Consider the following 20,574-nt stretch of genomic DNA (forward strand, 5'->3'; position numbering starts at 1 on the left):
TCGAAGTTTGAAGGAAAAGTTCACATCATTTTTCAACATCTTCCGAATGCTTTCTAGCAACTCTGGCGGCTGCACAGTATACTCGCTTCTTTGTCTACACGACGCACTTTGCGAAGGTCTTGTACGCTACCGCTTGTCTGCCTTGTTTCCCCTTTCAACAGGATATCTAAAGGCTTTAGAAAGCATGCAGTCGCGCATACTGCGCGTGTGTATTGGCGTCCCAAAAACGACATCCACTGTGGGGACTATTATTGAATGTCGACGTTTGATTCCGATGGCACTGCGTAAACAGGAACTGCTTTGTGCGGGTTTATGGTTTGTGACAAGACAACCAAACCACCCATTGGCTGAGACCTATGCTCCAGATCTGGAATACCCCTTGCCGCAACAATATCAGGCCCCATCTCTGCCTTCGTACCGGCTATTGTTGCTCCCACCCATGAGTATTTACACAACCGTGCCAGGAATCAGGCGAAGAGCTGATTTTCCTGCTCCAGCTTTTAAGGTTTTTACGCTGCAACTGCTACACAGCAAATACGCCTGCCATACCCACATATATACTGATGGCTCAGTCACCAAAGGTTCCTCAAAGATTGCTGTTTATATTCCGGCGTCGCAAACTACGATCTCCAAAATCTCAGCCACAGGACACCACCTACCGCGGCTGAGCTCGCCGCGATACGTGCGGCTCTTCAATACATCACCACCCAGCCAGCCAGTCAATGGGAAATTTTTACAGATTCCCGCGCGGCCCTTGAATGCCTTCAGTCTTTTCCTAATCAATAGCTACACTGGGACATTCGTGTTTTACACGACCAAGCCTTCAGTGCTCACCAGCTCGTCGAACTCCAGTGGATGCCGGCTCATTACGGTGTATAAGGCTATTCAACAGCAGAAGCTACAGCTTCCCAGGCTCACAATCAGGAGGTTCCTATTGCAGCCGTACCGTTCTCCAGGAAAGATGCGGCCGCACTGGCGTCTTATGTTGGGCGGCAGGTACAGCTTTCCATATGGGCTGCTCCATTACGGCGCTCTGCACCGCTCTACTCCCTTGACCCAGAATGTACTTTCGAGTTACCGCCTGGTCTCAACAAGCACGACGCAGCTGTAATACACCGCATACGTTTGAACGCGCCTACACACGCCTTTTCTGTTTTAAGCTTCAGCAGACCAGCTCACCCTTGTGCGAAGACTGCCATTGTCCAGAAGATGTCTACCATGACATCTGTGTGTGTAGACGATACGATACCCCCAGACTCTCCTTGACAGTGACTTTGGGCAAACTACCCACATCACGTCTTACGCTGCATGTGCTTGGCCCCTGGTCATCTGCTAAAATGTCTTCACGTGTGACTATCGACTTTCTCAGCTTCCTCCATAGTTCAGGTCTCTTCAACACTCTTTAACACTAGTGAACATCGGTGATACGTATGATATAGAACCACGTTCCTCATCTTTAAACTCTTAACCTCTGTGGAATGTCACAGTGAACATTTCGCGTGTGTATATCTTCATCATGGCTGCGATGGTAACGCTGTATGTGCCGCGTTCCCGCGAGACTACTCCGTGACCTCAGAACTCTGTTGAACTTGAAGCGAACATTTCCTCGATTATACTTCAACATTTTCTTTTATTACCAAACTACTGAACTTGCTTGCGACTCCAATTGTCACCATACTTTTTCTTTTTCTGATTTTGCAGTCTTTCTATCTTCCTTTCTTTCTTTTATTTTTTTCTTGTTTTTTTTTCTTTTCTCAATCGTTTCATTTTTCTCCTGACGTGGCATGTTAGGCTCTTTGCTGGACAAACCTCGTCAGTATCATCAGGGTCTGGTATCATTAAACCTCTCTCTCTCTCTCTCTCTCTCTCTCTCTAAGAGAACCTCTAAGCTACCTTCGCTAAACAGGATTCGTGGGTTAAACCTTGCCACCTTCAAGTACCAGAGGCGTCCTGTCCGGACCCAAAAATTTATAGCGCCCCTGCTGTATCACTGGCGTGACCACCGCCGTGAACAAGTGTACCACAGCTGCTGGGGACTGAGGGCAGAGATTTTGATTGGTCACTGATGAGGAGTGTGGGCCGACTATTACATCAGGGTGGCCAGATCCTTCTCTAGAGAAAAGTGACTTTTGTGTTCCAAAGAGCCTTCCGATCAGCGTGGCACCTATCTAGCTTAGCGTCCGAAGTATCCGGGTTGTTGTTTGCTTCCGGACCATGCAGCCCTCCTTATCAGGGATAATTTTACAAAAAAGAAAAAAAGAAACAAATGAAATGGGAAAGCAAGAAGAAGAAAAAGAAAAAAAGAAGAAAAAATACAAATAATGGGAACCGGTCTCTTAGGTGATCCTCGTAGAGCACTGCACAGTCCTGATTTTAAGGCCCGAGCCCGGCCCGGGCCCGCTTCGTGAAGCCCGAGCCCAACCCGGGCCCGTAACGCCTAGCCCGAGCCCGGTCCGGGCCCGGGCATTCATAAGTGAGCCTGGCCCGAGCCCGGCCCGGGCCCGCCATCTCAAGCCCTGGCCCGGTCCGGCCGGTTAATTTATTTTTTGGCCTAGGAATGGCCCGCGCGTGTGTGGTCAGGCCCGGTCTTTGACGCTGAGCAAGTTTGTTTATTATATTCCGGGCGATCAGACGGAGCATCTAGTCGGTACAAGCACGTCATGAACTGAAACGCAACAAATAAGGGTTTAAAAGCGCACTTAGTTTAGCTTTCACCGTCTGCAGTTCACGCCACATCGGCGTAATAATTGCTCGTATTCTTACACGAGAGACACCATCACCTTTGATGACCAGACTCTTGGCAACTTCATGTGGTTGTCTAGGACACAAGTTGGTATTGCTGAAATTTTTTGATCCGCGTTTGAATAAACGAGAATGTACGCGCGTTGAAATACTTCACCTGCAGTGGTTGTTAAGCGGTAGTGTTTCTCTGGCACGCTAGTTTGATTCCCGGCCACGGCAGCCGCATTTTCATTGGTGCGACAACTAAAACACACGTGTACATACATAGATATAGGTGAAAAGCTCCAGGATATCTGAATTAATTCATTCCCCTCTTGGGCATTCCTTGTAATCGTATCATTGGTATGTTATACACCAAAATATAAAATCTTGATGCAGTAGAAGAAATGCATTTAAAATTGCAGTATAGTGACCATCAGACCTAGCAAAACACGTTTTTAAAACAATGCGTACAGATAACAGCAAGAAGCGCGCAATAATAAACCAAGAATATTCATTTTGATGCTCTTTTGTACACTTCACGTTGGACCTATTAACGGCCGTGCCTATGAATTCAAGCCCGAGCCCGGCCTGGGCCCAGCCCGGGCCCGCCGATAATCGACTTCGGGTGGCCCGGCCCGGCCCGCGGGCCGGGTCGGGCCCGGGCTTTCGGGCTGGCCCGGACCCGTGCAGTGCTCCAGATCCTCGTTCTCATAATGTTTTATTACCACTGCGTTCTTTCCTGTGTAGGCAGTCCTATCACTATTATTGGTACGTAATTTGTGAATCGCAGGGCATGTCTGCAGCCACCTCTGAATGACAGGTTTCACAGTTTAACTGGTGACCTAAACCCTTTAGATGTGTCTTGAGATGTAAAGGCATTCCGAAGTATTTCAGCCAAAAAAGCATTTTTGTCCTACATCTGATAAAGGGCTATCTTATTGCACCATAGCCTTACTAAAATAGTACACAGATGCAAAATCAGCATACACAAGTGTTACTTTTGTCTGCTTCATCATGAAAGGGTAGGGGAAAACATTTTATTATCTGTTTTTCAACGTAATAAGGCTTAGGGTGCCAAGAACAGCTGCAAGCAATGGTTTATTATTGTCCACACGTCCAGGTTTGCGTATACGTTCCCATGACGTAATTGGGGACTTCCACAGAGCCACTTGGATGAAGCTTGTGGATAGTAAACGGGCAGCTCTGCAAATCACGAAAAGACAAGAAAGTGAGCGACATTATTGTTGAAACGCGTAAATGTCCAGGCCACTGTAGTCGCAGTGCTGCAAGAATCTCGTGAGGACTGAACGCTTCCCTCGTCCAGAAATGCACACGAGTAAATAAACAATCTTGTTGGGAAGCGCCAATAATATTACAGTAAAATAGAAACAAGAAATGCGTTTTTTAGTAGCGGTAATGCAGTTAAAAAGGCACTTGATGTTCGTTTACCCGACATTATGCATTCTTCAAAAGGTTAAGCGCAAATAAAGGGGTAGCCGAACAGCCTTAGCTGTTTGTATTTGTGACTTCTCCGATATAGAAAACATGCATTAGAACAAAGAATTCCGCGGACCATATGGTTTAATAAATACCATTATAAACCCACGACCGCCATCAACCCCTTCCGCCTCCGCATTTAAATATTATCCCCAGACTCACTGCTGGACAGCGCCTAGAGCAGCACGACCCAAGACAGATGAGGACGATGACGATACGGCTGGCGCGTACCTTGCTCGGGAGCTGTGATGGCTGCCTTGTACGTAATGTAAACAGGTCGCTCATTATTCGTCGTCATGGTTTGTGTCGTCTGTCCTTCGCCGGGTTACATATTTGTTGGAGAGTGCGTGTTCATGCTCATCCTGGCCCCAGCGTTGCACCGTCTCGGCATAGATGCAATAGTTGAGGACTTGCAAGCCATCTTGGGCCGCCCCACCTTTGCCGTGACCACAGCTCTACGGTGTCCCCGCCCTGTGCCCCAGCACGTGAAACGCCGATCAAGACCTCAGGAGTCCAGTCGTGACGAGAAAAACCGCAGATGTGTCCCCAGCAGTGTTTGTCCGGCGTGGCTCTTACAACTTTTGTCGCTTCGTCGTGGCTAAAGACATCGCTGTTGCTGGTCTAAGACAAAAAACTACATCCGTGGCGGCAAGCTATTCTTTCTTCAATATTCACAGAGCATTGTTCATCTGCATCTCAGCCCTAACCGCGCCTTAGCTCCTTCCGGGATGGTCGCCCTCAGCCAGGGTGTAATATCATGTGTCTGATAGTTGGACAACGCCCGATAGCGCCATGACCAAGACAGAGGACGGCGACGATGAAGTGGCTGGCGTGTAGCGGGGGAGGATGTTCTCTAGACCGCCCTGTACATATGATAAATAGTTAGCTCACCATTCTTCGTCATAGTTCGTGTCATCTGACCTGCCGCCGAGTTACAATACTTAGCACCATTGAAGGTTATAGGGGTTAATGATTCACTGTCACTGGCTGTGGGAGGCAGAAAAGCCTTTTACCCAGAGTAATAGGCTTAGCTACCATTTGAAACAGTGTCCTTTGTAAATAAGTTTGCAAATGCAGAATTACCCATTGCTATAATGTTCAAATTAAAGCCATTTCTTATATCGCGCAAGCGAATTCAGGGTTTGCAATGTCGTTGGATTTTTCAATGAATGACTGGCTCCTTTCAAAACTCGTACCTGGGAGATTACTAATTATATTGAGGTAATGCATAGCCCGCGTTTTTTATTTCACAAAATGCTAGTTACTTTGCTTCTGTAAACTTAGAAGTGTTCCGCTATATATATATGCTCGAATATTAGATGCCTTGATGATACGGCGCAACGAAGGCAAATCAGCGCTAGATGAATGATTGTTCGACTTGTCCAACTGATCAAAAGATGCCTATTTTTAACGCTGCTCCTCTGAAGTCACGCATCAAAAAGGAGCGTGGTGGAATTGTCCTGAAAGCAGGCGCTACACTAGGTTACGTGTGTATTCATTTTCAGCTGGTAATTGACATTGCATTTTTAACTTAAACACCGTCATTTCCTAACATGCCTATCCTCATGACTGCGCAGGAGGATTACCTATACCACGTACTGGTTGCTTTGTCCCACAAATTTGCTTTAGTGAAACGAGAAATATTACCGCAATCTAAGTAGTGATGAACATAATGAAGACGTAGTTTAATTCGTAATTAAAACAAGTGAAAATGTGTGGCCTGCCTGCTTACATGCGTGCATTTTATGTTACCCTGGAAAGAGCCTGTTTAGAGCGATTCTTCTCGTAAATTGAGCTATCGGTGCCACTCTGCCGTTTTCCCACTGTTGGAACGCTACAATAAACACCGACCGTAGAAACTACTAATCCTTTACAAGTGAAGCTCCATTCTACCAAGTGTATAATATTTGGACCATCCTTTCAAATATTTTGAACTGGTCGCAGAAATGAACACTACCACGTTTTTAGGCTCCAAACTTAGGCGTCGGCCCATTGCATGCCGCACACAGCTTCCTCTAAATATTATTATGGGTGCACAGACCCTTCGTGGGACCAACGTTTCACTAACAGGGTCCCTATGCCAATTTAGTGAGCACACGGGCATTATAAAGGGCACAAGTAGCTCCTTAATATACCCATTAGGTCTAAATTAAAAGCAATGCATGGGCCCCAGAAGAAAAAGAAGATATTGTTTTGGACATTCAGGATTATAAAAGTACCTACCTTTGTTTTCGTCTTGAGTGTCACATATTGTTTCCATTTGTATTCTAGGGTCGTTTTTATAGGAGTTGAGCGGACGAAACGAACCCACGAGTCCCCCTTTGACGGCGGGGTTATCAGGGGAATCCTAGTTTTTATGTAAAATGGATCTTTTGGCAGTTTTTTCACGTCCCAGGTTATTAATAAGTCGCATTTTTTTACTTTGGGGTTTGTCTTAAATGATGTGCTTCTTTCTTGTGCCGTGCAGGTCATATTCCATTGCTGCTCTGGTGGTAATTCCCTGAGGGGAAAAAACATATAAGGTTTGTTCTTATCTGGAGGGTTTCGAGTCCTTGTTCTTCAAACTTCATTCAAGTTGGTTTAATTATACTGGTGTGCAGTCACAACTACCGTCACCAATCCGTTTAAATAAATCGCACGGTGTTGTGCTCATATACCAATTAGAAAATATTACTCAAATCGAATTATGTGTGTTATGTTAGAAGTTGTAGGTGCTGGCGTAACTATTTTTCGCCGGAAAAGGTCTCATTGTTGGCCTACATTCTTTTACAGTCCCCACGCGGAAGTATCACGTAACGTTTGTTTCAAGCCGGTGAACTGGACAACATTGTTTATTCTCATGACTACAACCGCGCTAACACTGATGCCTTACAAACAATATAGAAAGCTAAAATTTTTCGGCAGAAATTTTTACCTAAAAAAGACTAAACGATTTACCGCAAGCAATTATCAAACCTTGATTTGTGAAGTTTGAATGAACCTTTAAAAGTTAGCTTCACTCTTCTTGACAGGCGCCCCATTAAACTCCAGTATTGACTACGCACCACCTAAGGGACGTTTTTTAAACGCCAGCATAGAAAACTCTAATAAATTATTACTCTCGTTGGCTTCCTTTGTAGAAATGAATGAGTTACGTATTCGAATAGTGGAAACCTGATGATTCATTTTTGCGGAAATTACTTTAGGGCCAAAAATTTTATGTTGTATTGGTGCAATACCACAATTAAACCTTGTTAAATTCAGTGCATATTACCTTGTAAGGAAAGGTGTTACAAATAGTATTTAATAATAGCATTCGTTGATCCTTACACTGGTTTTATTCCAGTGTCAAAAACATATTTGATAATAAGCTTTCTCATGGTGACGCAAGCACGAGTCTACCAAGGTATCCGAGTGGCCCGCGCGACACAAATTTTTTACAACCCATATTTTCGCGACGTCAACCTGCCCGAGTACGCAACCTGGGGATGGAAATAAAATCGCTTGGCAATTTGGCAAAACAAAATTATGAGATTTATTTTGGTGGAAACCCACAACGTAGATACGTAGTTTGTGGTAAGACAGTGTGCTTCCCGATTCTTTTTTCGCTGCAGCAGCACATATGTTAACAGCACCCTGACATGTAAGCTGAGCAGATAATATACTGCCGCGATTGTTTTACCAGACGGTCTGTGCACCGCTTAAATGAGAAGGCGGTGTTTTCATAGGTACGTACGTAAATCTTTCTGAACTTTTCAAACAATTTATATGAGAAATATTTGAAAAGTAACAGTATCTGACATGTTTCTTACAAAATTTTACATTACTGTCAAATACCAGGTTGGTATTCTGAGTAGTAGGCATAACCCTTTAGGTAGACTATCAGTAAAATGAATATGCCTAAATTTCTGTTTCCTAAGTGATAAAAGAGCGTGTTTTATTTGTTACCTATACAACTACATACGGCTGCTTGTGCTATGTGCCACTGGATTCGAATTTATGGCCTCTAAAACATTAAAACATTTCAATCCAAGCGAATGATGAAGCTAAGGCGATCGTGTGCATGGCGGTGGCCCATGACGACACAGACAGCCTCGATGTTTCCGCTTAGACGCTAGCCCCTGATTCCTCTGTGGTTTTTATAGTAACAAACTTCATGTGCCAGCTTATATATGTAATATTTCTACGGCATACGTGCCCTTAGGTGTTGCTCGTCGCATTCTTCGCCAGTGCCCATGTCAAGAACAGGTGGGGTGGTTAGGCGTGTGCTCACTACGTTAATCGTAGCGTCGAGCTTTTCTCGTTACGTCTCGTTTTTCCAGGTGCACTCATCACAACTCACCGTTCCGCAAAACGTAATTACGGTATGTGCAATAATGCGTTGAAAAACATCCCATACACACATTCGTTTTAACCTTATTACGCCGGAATAAATTCAAGGGAATTTTTTGTTTAGTTTCTCTTAAAGGGCCGGTCCCTTCGCGGAAGGTCACAGGTCCTAATTCTAGACTAAGGCCGAGGTGGTAGTTTGCACGATTTGCTTCTTGTGTCTGGCTGAATGCAGGTTTAACGGTGTTATGTGTTGTTAACAATGGTCTGTCTCGCGAATGAGGAACGCCTGCCCTCTCAGGATGATTGAGGCAAACGTTGTTGCATCACTTGACGTTATTCCCGCTCATTTGCTGTAACTTGCACCTACCTTACTTTCCTAGCGATGGTGTATTGTATGTCTTGGTTGCGTTATTGACAATACTTTCGCTACAGAGTTGAGCCGCAATAATGGCACGGGAAACGTACCGTCGCCTGTGCGATGTCGGCTGGTTAGTTGCTGGTATTGGTTGCGCAGGCGAAGTCTTGAGCCCTACAGTGGTATTGCCTGGCGGATGAGTGATCGCCATAATGACCAGGTTCCCTAACTGGGATTCATTGAACGCTATCCTTTTTGGTCGTAGTTCGCTAAAATTTCAACGAAGACGTGAGCATTTTTTCAGCGTATTGGACGTACAGATACAGGGCACGATTCTCCTTCCTTTTAAACATAATGGTGCTCAAGTTGTTCAACTTTATATTTTAAGCTGTAAAACACCTCATATTGTTGGGACCCCACTTGTCCGCCAGATAGGAAAGAACGTGGACCACGTAGGGCTTGAAGCTTGCGCTGGTATTGCGCACAAACTGTTATTTTGCTATTAAAGGGACCCAGAAAAGCCTTCTGTAAAAGTTACAAAAGGCCTGTGTTGTCACGTAGCACCAATATAGCGATGCAATGCCGTTGGAATTATTGATCTACATTCAGTATTAGCTGCGCCAGAAGCAATTAAAGGCACCTCTCCCCACTTGCCGATCGACTCCTCCTCCCTCTCTGCCTCCTTCAAAGCAGCTAGCTACATTCCTGCGCCTAGGCTCGCGTCAATCACTGCGGACCCGCCTTTGCCTTGGGATCGCGCAGGAAGGAGGAAGAGCAGCCGGAAGCCAATGGCAGTGACGCCGCCGGCGGCCGACCTTGCCGGCGATTGGGCGAATCAGGGGGCGCCTTCGCCGTTGCGTCAGCAGCGATCGCCGTTGCATCACCCGCGGTCGCCGTTGCGTCACCCGCGGTCGGCTCGCTGCGGCGTCGCGCTCATCGGCTGAGAAAGGCGATCTTCAAAAATTGTTTACAAATTATCTGTACAACGTATGGGGCTCACACTTGGCTCAAAAATCCCCCGTTATGTGTTCTACCACCTTAATACATTTGATTGCCACCTTCACAAAGCTTTTCGGGGTCCCTTTAAGGCCTGAAAAATACAGGCCATTCTTGCGCCATAAATCGACGAGTGAACGGTATAGTATAACTTGCAGCAGCACATCTCATCGACTAATTTGTAGTAGCACGTTGTGGTAGTCTTTTTGTATTAGGAGCTCAGCTCATCCATGACTCACCTTTCTCTGTTCTCTGAACCTGCCCAAAACTTAAATGTTCTATGGCCTATTTGCTACGAGAAAGACCACAATAAAGCAGATCACCAAAATTGTATCTTTTGTGATATTACACATTCAAGGTACAGAAAAGAAATGATGGTAATGCCAGCCTAAATGTAGTTAGGTGCGCAAAATATTGTTGACAAGAAATAATAACGTTTTGGGCACAAAACAGCTGCCAGAGGATATCATGTCCGGTAATTATTTCAGAGGTAACATGTACAGTCGTCCACAGGCTTAGCTGGAGCATCAGATTCCTTTTAAGCGCAGCATATCTTAAAATCAAGGGTTGCAAATTGGATCACTAGAGAAGGCAAGCGTAGCAGGGGGCGGCAGAAAGTTAAATTGGCAGATGAGATCAAGAATTTCGCAAGGATATATTGGTCGCAGCTAGCACAGGACTGGGGTAAATGGAGATTATAGGGAGAGGCCTTTGCCCGGCAGTGGGCGTAGATAGGCTGCTATGATGATAATGATCCTAAAATTTCTCTAAACTACTGTTCGAATGTATGTGGAGCACATAGGTGCTGCCTTAAAGTTAATAGAAATGGAGAAAGGATAACTAAATTACATTACCCAAAGCAGGAGGAGACGATTAGTGGGTAATACGGTGCTCCAGCTAAGACTTTAGAACACTGAACATCAACCCCAATAGCCACTTTGTGCTGTAAAACTACTACATTGGGAGGGTTCTTTCTTAAGTAAGCTTTCGTGCTCTATAATGGATTTTTTACCATAACAGTAGCTATGGAACTGTGGTGTATTGAATAAGTGATTTCGCTAATTATTCTTTCGGTGAGAGAAAAAAAACTTTTTCATACCTTGCTTCAACGGATAACAAGCTGGCAATGTAGCCGTCCTCGTTTTGAAGCTGTTTTTTTATGTATCCTGTTTAAAAAAAAACATTTGCTGTTTGTGCGTTTCACTTGAAAAGGTAAAAAGGTATTTTGTTACTTAAAATTATGGTCATATTCTGTTTATGTATTTATTGTTCTTTTGAATGGTTAGCGCAGCACCTGATTTACCGAACAATTTATTTTGTATTTACCATTATGATAGTATAATGTCGCGTCTCCAACAATTTTTCTGGTATTCAATGAGCGCCACACCTGATTGCCATTAAGTTCAGAAAAGCAGGATCATTCTGTGCTGAAACTTTGGGGTGAAAAACTGGTCGAAGTAATCACAACTGCGGTTGTGAAAAAGCAAAATATATTGTGCGTTTTAATTATTGCAGGTAAGTCGATTGAGAAACAAACACACTCGAAATATAAACGGAAGAAAATCCAAACGAAAACAGTTCTGCCGAAATACAAAGAAAATGACATCAACGAAAGCGCAAAACCACCGTTCAACGAAAATGAAACCCTGTCATGTCGCTGGGCCTTACAAGAACGCAAACGTTTCGTATACGTTAGTGTAGAGCATTCTTTTGCGTCAATCGGCAACATTTGCATTTATCAATGGGGTACAGCGTTTCCGTTTAGCAAGCCACGCATGCCCTGCCCATGCCGCACTGGAAGGTGAACTCCCCGACGAGAGCGAAAGAGCTTACTGTTCTGGGACATTATGAGGGTGATGATGATGACGCGAAGACGATGAGGCAGACTTTTACGCCCAAGTCCACGCTAGCTACGAACGGCGAGCAATCTATGCTCACTAAAAACACGTGGAAAAAGTTGGGTTTGCCGCAAGGCGTTTTGGCGTGTGCCGATAGTGGGTGCAAGTCAGCCAATACGAGCTTTGAAATTTTGAAAAAGCAGCTTGAAAAAGCCTTTGCGAACTGATGACCTCCACTGTAATAAATCTACCGACCAAAGGAACCATTTAATAGGTTCTGACGATTGCGGGAGAAATAGAGCGGTGCGGTAATTATCGCTCCTAAAGATGTCTTCATACAACTCATCTCTGCTGTGGGGCTCCAATCCCACGTCTTCTCTCGCCCTTATATTCAACCTTATATACATTCTTATATGTCCGCAGGACAAGGCCACGACATAAAATGAAGGAATCCAACTTTCCATTAAGTGTGTTTAAATTCTTTTTTTCGTAACATTATGTATGACTGGAACGCGCTAGAAATTGCAGTGTTCTAAAATGTTAATTTTTTGTACTGTCATTCAAAGCAATGTTTTAAGTCAATAAAATAACCCCCGTATTTATGGCTGTTTTCTCCTTGCATTAATTGATTTTTTTGTTCTTGGTGTTTCTTATGGGTTTTGTAGTATCACTGATTATCCGGTGCTCGTGCATTTGGTACCTTTTTCACATTGATATCGTGTAAGTGCTTAGATTTACTTAGGAAGCTGATTTTGATAATTATTGTTTCGTTTAAAACGTGTTCTTTTTAACCACAGAGCTGTTTATTTCGACATCAATTCATCCCGCGTAGACAGAAAACACCTAGCGCACGTGAGGGCGTGCATCGCGGCGAGAACCGGGCGCCCCCGGCCCGAGGCGCCGGTCGCGACAGTGGCGGAGTGGCTTTAGCGAAAACAAAAACACCGAGCGCAGTGGAGCTCGTGTCTCGCTGTGATCGCCCGGCATAGTAAATGTAGGCGTGGGCTTACGCCACATAAGGAGCTCCCGCCTTCGTCGTCGTCTTCGTGTAGCGACAGGTGCGCCGCCGATCCGTCGTGCTGTAGATGATGACGACAAAAATTTTGACCCACCCCTTAACAGTCCACACGTGGAGGCGGCCATCGAACCAGCCGACAACGTGGAAGTCTACCGAGGCGAGAACGCGCTACAAGAGGATTTGCCCTAGGCAGGTGTGCCGTCGGAAGACGACGACGAAACGGATGACGACGATTGCTACTGAATAAATCACTGTACATACTTTAATGGTGTTCCTTTTATAGTGCCCTCCAACATGACTTTGCACGGCTGGGGGCCGGCTGCTCCCACTCTCCGCTGTGAGTGTGGGGAGAAGCTAGGTCGGCACCCAGCTCGGCTGTTTCTTCATCCTTGCACCTCTACCGCAAGCTGTGCCAATTCCTCTACGTAACTCCAATATAACAATACCGGAACGGCACTGTAGGCACACATAAATAAATAAATAAATAAATAAATAAATAAATAAATAAATAAATAAATAAATAAATAAAACCATTCTTTGGAGCAGCTTACCAGCCTGAATTTGAGCTCTGGCGACGCTTACCCGATCGACCTGGGCAGTCACTCCAAGTCTGCTGCAGCGGCTCAAGTGCGCCATGCTGAAGGCAATTCTAGCAACGGCTCTACCACCACCTGGTATTTTATTAAACGACTGTTGCCCCTCTCGCTGACTAGTTTGTTAGAAATATCCAGAGTAGAACATAACACCATGGACTATTCCGGATATAAATCATGGATATATGATGCTGGAGCACATACGGCCGACATAACCTCGGCGTCAAACATGGGAATAATACGAGTAGCTACTTATTGCAATCCGGAAAGTACTTTAGCTTTAGATTACTCGAGGTCGAAATAATTATCTTACCTCCGTTTACTGCTATCTGAAAAGAGGGAGGGATAAATAGCGTTAGTTGGCTTCCATATTGAATAAAACCTTTATTGACAACAGCACAAATTGGACTACAATTTTTATACGTATCCAGCGGTGAAAACATTTTTGCGTTAAGTGTTCGGCAGTTTAGTCACCGTTTTAAAATATCAAGTAAACTCGAACAACGCTTTACAAACGAAAGGTTGAGACTGACGCCCAGTCAGTTGTGCTGCCTATTTCTCCGCAATAGAATACCATATATAAAAAACATTTTAAACTGAATGGTTGGAGTGTCGGAGTGTACGAGTCGGCGGCAGCATGCTTTTTGTCGTTATATTGCGCTAAATGTTTTGACCATGATTTTTCCTTTACGTAAACCGCTATGCAGTAACCTCCGGCTTAGTATGTGGCAATCTTGATTTTCATATTTCTTCGGGACCATTAATCAGCTTTAATCACTGTTATATTCTGAGGAAATATTAGGCAATAAACGGGCCCACCCTGTTCTTAATGGTATCAAATAGGAGCACATTCGTACTTTTTTAAGAAAATTTTAGGAAAACCCTGCTGCTGACAATACATCCGCACGGCGCCATTTTAGTGCTAATTCTAGACAGAAGATTAGGTGTCTACACTTTCTTAAGGTAGATGAAGTGCTTCCGGGGGTATTGAAGGCAATTTATATTTCTCAATCTTTAGTAGTGGTTCTGATGGCGAGCCGTGATTACTTAGTAAGGCACGGAAACACTAAAATTGCATCCGTGGAGATGCAAACTTGTGGCTGTCCGTTTTCTTCCTCTAGAAGCCCATTTTCTGCCAGATGCGAGGGATTGCAGGGTGTTTTCAAGTAAATTGTGAAATAACTACTACCAGTGAATACATAAGGCTTGAGTATGGGCTAGTTGGCAACAAATCACGTGAAGTACATCAGCGCCGGTGCTGTTTTTCTCCTTTGTTTCCTCCGCGTCCCTGCGCTGCTTTTTTTAATTGAAACTCTGCGTAATGCTAGCGCCGCCTGAGCGGCCAATCGTCGTATACTTAAACAGCGAAGCTGTTTGCAATTCGTTGATTCCGACGTTCTCACAAAAGTCAGTATCACAGTATAAAGAAAAAAATTGCGGGCACCAGTAGGATTGCCACCACTGCCTGGTAAATCAACGGAGTTAGAGTAGGCCGGGGTGGCCAGTTGGCTACGGCCGTTACTTAGTACCCGAGAAACGTCTTACTGCAGCTTAGGGGAGATGAGTCAGGCCGACTGCTCTACACAACACACATGACAGGGTAAACGTTCCACCTTCGGGCACCTAGCTTAAAGGGGCACTGACACAAAAATTTTGCATCTTGTTTTTTTTTGTTGCGATAAGTAGCTAGTGACCTACTTATAACCTGTAGAAACCTCATTTAAGAGGCAAATACACCAACCAAGGGCGTTTATTCAAAGCGGTCCCAACGTTTCGGAGCCAACTCGGCTCCTTCATCAGGGGTGACTATGTACGACAAGAAGCAGCGGTTATATAGGTGTCTTCTTCTTTGTCTTTTTTCTTACTGGATTCTTTCCCTTGCGCGTCGGAGGCCGTGGGCGTAGGTGGTAGGAAGGGCTCCGAGGGATCTGTTCCCTCGGTTCTAGGCTGTATTCGCCTATGTTCTAGGCTGTATGTTCTAGGCTGTATTCGCCGCTGATATTTTGCAGATGATGTATATGTGTTCTCACCAATCTATCTCCGAAGTTATCTCGCCTTCAAAATTTTGTGTCAGTGCCCCTTTAAGTGTAGGCGTTCCGTTCGTTCGTTCTGCTTCTTACATGTGGATCTTCTTCGCTTTGATAGCAACAAAGATAGAGTTAAGGTCGCTGCGGCAGAAGAGAAGCAAATCGGTGACAATCGTGGACTTAGATTGTCGAGATGTTCGTGAAGGTTCCCTGCCTGTTCGTGAAGGTTCCCTAGGATCCCTACCTGTATACTGACGTTATGATATTTACTATGTTTGTCTAATAAAATGATACTGAAACTGAAACTGAAAGGTTGCGCGCAGTTTTGCTACATTTACGTCTTACGCGTTCGCGTGTTCTTCCTTCACTTTTTTTCCTCCACAGTTTTTATTAAGCAAAAGAAAAAGCCATTATCTGCAAATAAACTGTTCCTGCAGGTGCTCTTCTGAATTCAGCAAACACGAATGTTTGACCGTGCATGGCTTGCCTTACGGTTAACTACTTATGACAGAAAAGAAAAACCCAAATAATGATCGAGTTGTCTTAATACCCTATTGGCGCATTGCAGGCCCCATAGCGGGCCACAAAAATGGCACAGCTGGACATGGTTTTGTCTGCCTGTGCTGTCTCCTCACCGCTAAACTCTGAAGTGTCTTCCTCAATGGCAGCTGTTTGACTTTATTTTCCATTTGAGAACATTGGGGAAGTTGATAAAAGAGCCGAAGAATACCTCACAGCAAGTGAAGGGGCAGGCGCTCATGGCAGCTAAACTCATTACCAGGCGGTCCGATCCCGGAAGCGCTATGACTTGAAGAATGCACGCCATTAATGTACCCGTGTTCGTACAGAGTCATTGTCGAAATGAAGAGGACACAATCATCGCGGGGCTACTGTGGGACATAGGGGATCAGGAAGCATGAAATACGCTGTTATGCTTTCTTGGGTGGTTTGAGTGGCCGTCTTGATTTCTATCGCTCCACAACTTAACATAACACCCCTGTACCACAGCATAAGTAGCAGCCGTCCACTATTTGGTGGTCAATGTTCTGGCAGCTCGCACAATCAATTCATTCTGCACGAGTTAATTATCAGAGAGGTTTGTGGTGCCTGCGAGCTGCCAGTGTGTAAGAAGAATTTTGATTTGTAGAGAAAACTTGAGTAAGGTAGATTGAACTTGACCATTTTGGGAATTTTGTCAGAAAATGTTTCTACATATGATAATTGTGAGAAAAGAATATGCGCCTCCAGCGGTACAAGCCGGTGTTGTTTGAGGCAGATGCCGGGAAAATTTACGTGGTTCGAATTAAGAACTTGGTACGAACGGGAATAAAAGACTGGTATTCGAGTGACAGCAAAGTATTGATTACAAATCTATACTTTTGTGACGTGAAACGTGACTCTCAATACACACATAAGTATGATTGACGGGATCGGAAAGCGAAAACAAATCTGCTTACTCTGGGGTTACTCTACTGCAACGTCACGAGCACGCCAACTGGTACAATGAGAAGATAATGAATGACAAAGATTATTCCGTAAACCCCGTTCGGTGTTCCATCAAGTCCCTTTGGACACAGACTGTTGACAGAGTTTATATCAAGGCATTTATTTTCTGAACACACTAGAAAATTATGGTGATAGCGACAGCACTCGCGTAGGCGGTAACATAGTTCACTTTAACAAACAAATGGTCTGGCGATGCACTACGACCAACGGAAAACCGGTGGACCACGAGGGCAACAGAATGGGCCCCGAGGGAGTGGACTAAAAAAAGAGGAAGACCATTAGCTTAATGGAGAGACGATATAAGAAAATTAGCAAGCAAAAATTGAAAACGGGCAGCGCAGAAGTGGGTGGTGGTCACTGGGAGAGGCCTTCATTCTGCAGTGGACCAAAATAGGCTGCTGAGGCTGACGATGATGATGAGAGCATTGGCTTTTTGGAGACACCAGTTTAATTTTCATCGGTTCTGACCTTGTTATTTATATTCATATGCAGAGGCGGTTATTTGCTTCAGGTAACGTGCTGAATAATGTGGTGCGAGGAACAACGGGGACCAGAAGAAACACTTAGTGACAGACAAGGTGCATTTTCTGTCTCACGTGATTCTTCTGGTTTCCGTTGTTTAGCGCCTCAAACTGTTCAGTATGTTCAAGCAACTATCACTGGTCAGGCTTTTGTTACTTGTTTTGACTGCAAGTACCACAAGAAAACCAAAGACCGGTAGTGGCCGAATGGGCACCTAAGGCGTGTGCCTAAAAACGCCATCGGGGTATAGGCAAGCGGCTTGGGTAGAATAGCTTCAAGCTTAATAAGAGTAACGAGTTGGTTGGGAAAACCGTGCGATGTGAATCAGGAGCAACTTCTGGACCATTCGCTTCAGATGGCTATCGTCAAAAGATGTAACATCAAATTGGAGGGCACTGTAAACCTTAAGGATGGCCCAAAAATGTGTTATCAGAAAGCGTACCCAATAAACCCGCTTTAAGAGGTGCTATAATTTCCCCCGAGAGATCTCTGCCTTGCAGTGGAGACAATAAGCTCTTGAAGATCACACCCATTTTGTCAAATCTGTTTCTTAATTCGCGAGCGCAAAAAAGTAATACACCATTTGGAAGTATTTTTTGAAGATAAATTTCAGAGCTCTATATTTACTTCTATAAAGCTTGGGATATAAACTAGTACAATATTTCACCTCATGTGCATCCTTTACTTGTACGCTCAAGCACACTCCTAAAGCTGTCTTATCAGACGACGTCTGAGAGGTGTGCGTCGATTATTAAGCAAAAAAGACAGAATAACCATTTCGGCGACGACAATTCCTGTATAAAGCAAAGGTGAAAAACAAGGATACAATCGTGGCTGACCAATCAAGACGGTTCCACAAAGTGTGTACTCACCGCCATTAACGCTACAACCAAAAAAATTTTCGTCTCCATTATTTCTTCAATGGCTGCAATGGTAAAATACATTTTTAGTTACGTTTTATATTTTTACAATTTTGTAACGCAATTGCTACAAGCATTCAAGAAAAAGTGTATAATGAATTAGTTGTACTTAACATTAATAAGTTGGCACTACAGTCCTACCAATCAAGTTTGAATATTACATCTTGGATTACCACGTTAGACAAAAGGTTCCATCATTGAACTCAATCATAAGCCGTGTAAGGGCAAAAGTAGTACAGTCCAGGCAGCCATAAGTACACACCAAGCAGTCCTTGGTTTCAAAAAGAATGTCTCATTGTCTTACACAGTCTTTCGCACAGTCTATTCCGTCTCTTGAGTATCACGATGAATGCATTTGCTCCACTATTCCGAGAAAAGCATGCGTTAATTCATAACCATGTTTTATTCCGGGATGCTGTAAAATGGTCACTACAGAAAAACAAAAGAAAACAAAGTGGTCAATATTACACCGTTCTCTCCCTGCCCTTCCGTGCCTTTTTTGCGCTTGCTTACTATTTAATGAATTCTGCACTCTATCTTTATTCTGGAGGTAGGAGTTTATCCAATGGTATCGCTACTCGACGATCCTACATACTTTTTCACTTGATCGAAATTATCAAACATGTTCTTTGGCTCATGTACACTTTGATGGGAACTGGAGCATTTGCTTCTAATTTATCCTGGGAATTGTTGCTTAATACGAGCATTCGCGCTGAACATTGATCGCAGGTGATCGCAGGCATAACCTTGCGCAACAATAAAATGGTTTATTATCACCAGCCAGGTATACCCCAACTCTCAGTATGTCATCTTGTTTTTTCATTTTTTGTAGACGAAACTTTCTGTGTGAAAATGTTGTAACTGACTGCTCTGGTGCCTCTATTACAATTTTAAAGCTTGTAATAAAGTGTGGGCTACGTCCGTTTACTCATTGTAATACTATTACAAAATTAAGGGTACGTCTTGTTTGAAAGTCATGACAGCGATTTCTCTGGAGGAACGGAAAGCGAATATAAACTTGCCTCAATGTTTTATATACATTTAATTCCTAAAGTGACTCTCTACAGTTTATTCGACAAATATTTTAGCAAGTTTCAAGGTAATCTGGGTGAAGCGGATGTTCTTTAGGAATAGGGATAGTTAAACATAAAATGCAACTACATGATAAGATGAAGTGTTATATACTGTTACAGGTACACGGGGAGACCCAGGCTTCTATGCAAGGCACGCCCATTATCTCGTATCACAAGCCCCTTATAGTTACAGAGGTTTAAAATGAGAAACCTGGCCCTCTATTGTGTATAACAGATGGCCACTGAGGCTTCTGTCCGGTTGGAATTTGTGATAATTGAACTCATTATAAAATTTTATACCGTAAAAGGAATGACAAGCAGGGCACCGTTCGGGAAGAAAGGCATGTCCTAGTTTCTTTGCGAAAGTGATTAGCCTTCGTATCGCCAGTACATCTTATGTTACCAGCTACACCAGCTTTCTATTTACCTGCAAGGATATCTTTGTTTTTCAGAAACATGTGCTTCATCGGACTAAACTGTCGCTTTATGCAAGAAGGAATGCCTCGGCACTTAGTTATAGTTCAAAAAGTTACAGTTCCAACAAGAAAGCCCATGCCCATGAAATTGCCCAGGAAATTGCCCTTACTTTGGAAGGTGTTCAACCTGGAAAGCACTTGCTGTAAATGCAGGAGAAAGACTACGGGGTTTTATACTTGATATAGGGCAGCCAAAAAGAAAAATTAGGGCAAAAATGCCAGTATTTTTTTAGGCGTATACTACGGTGCAAACTCAAAATATATTATGAAATATTTATTGTTAGGGAGCACGCTGCACATGAAACAAAATAAAATTTTTTGCATAAATTTTAAGGAAGCGTTTAACGTTTATAAAAAGAACTCCCGCTGGTTTGTAAATTTTGCTTTCAGAATACCAAACAGGCGCAGTTTATGACGTCTGTTGTGTTACAACAAAATTTAACGAACGAATGGAGAAGACCAACGTGAATGGTAAACTGTCGGTGACGTTGTTTGCCCGACAATATATGCCCTACTTAATAAAAAAGTTACATTGGTATGTCAAAGAGCATGACCATTGCATACATTCACTCATTTATTTACGTAGTTACAGATTTGTTTACGCATTTATCTACGCACGTGGGTGGATAAGATTGTATCGCAGCCGTCATGATCCCCTTATCAAAACCTGAAGAGAGACTGATTCCTGAGTGACCGTGACTGGAGGAAATAGGGGGGG

The 20,574-nt window shown here is 43.9% G+C and overlaps 1 long non-coding RNA gene across 1 annotated transcript; it reads right to left on the reverse strand.

Annotated features, from left to right (window-relative positions):
• Nucleotides 1–6,424: 6,424 nt before the first annotated feature.
• On the reverse strand, nt 6,425–20,019 carry LOC144158813 (uncharacterized). The gene is made up of 5 exons (XR_013320181.1): nt 19,967–20,019; nt 18,260–18,312; nt 13,646–13,661; nt 10,983–11,049; nt 6,425–6,721 (listed from the first exon to the last, which is right to left on the reverse strand). It is a non-coding gene; the product is annotated as an uncharacterized LOC144158813 (long non-coding RNA).
• Between the last annotated feature and the right edge of the window lie 555 nt (nt 20,020–20,574).

The sequence above is a fragment of the Haemaphysalis longicornis genome, unplaced genomic scaffold (genome assembly GCF_048455015.1).
Source record: "Haemaphysalis longicornis isolate Haplotype H1 unplaced genomic scaffold, Haemaphysalis longicornis Haplotype H1 scaffold_10, whole genome shotgun sequence".
Classification (NCBI taxonomy): Eukaryota; Metazoa; Arthropoda; class Arachnida; order Ixodida; family Ixodidae; genus Haemaphysalis; species Haemaphysalis longicornis.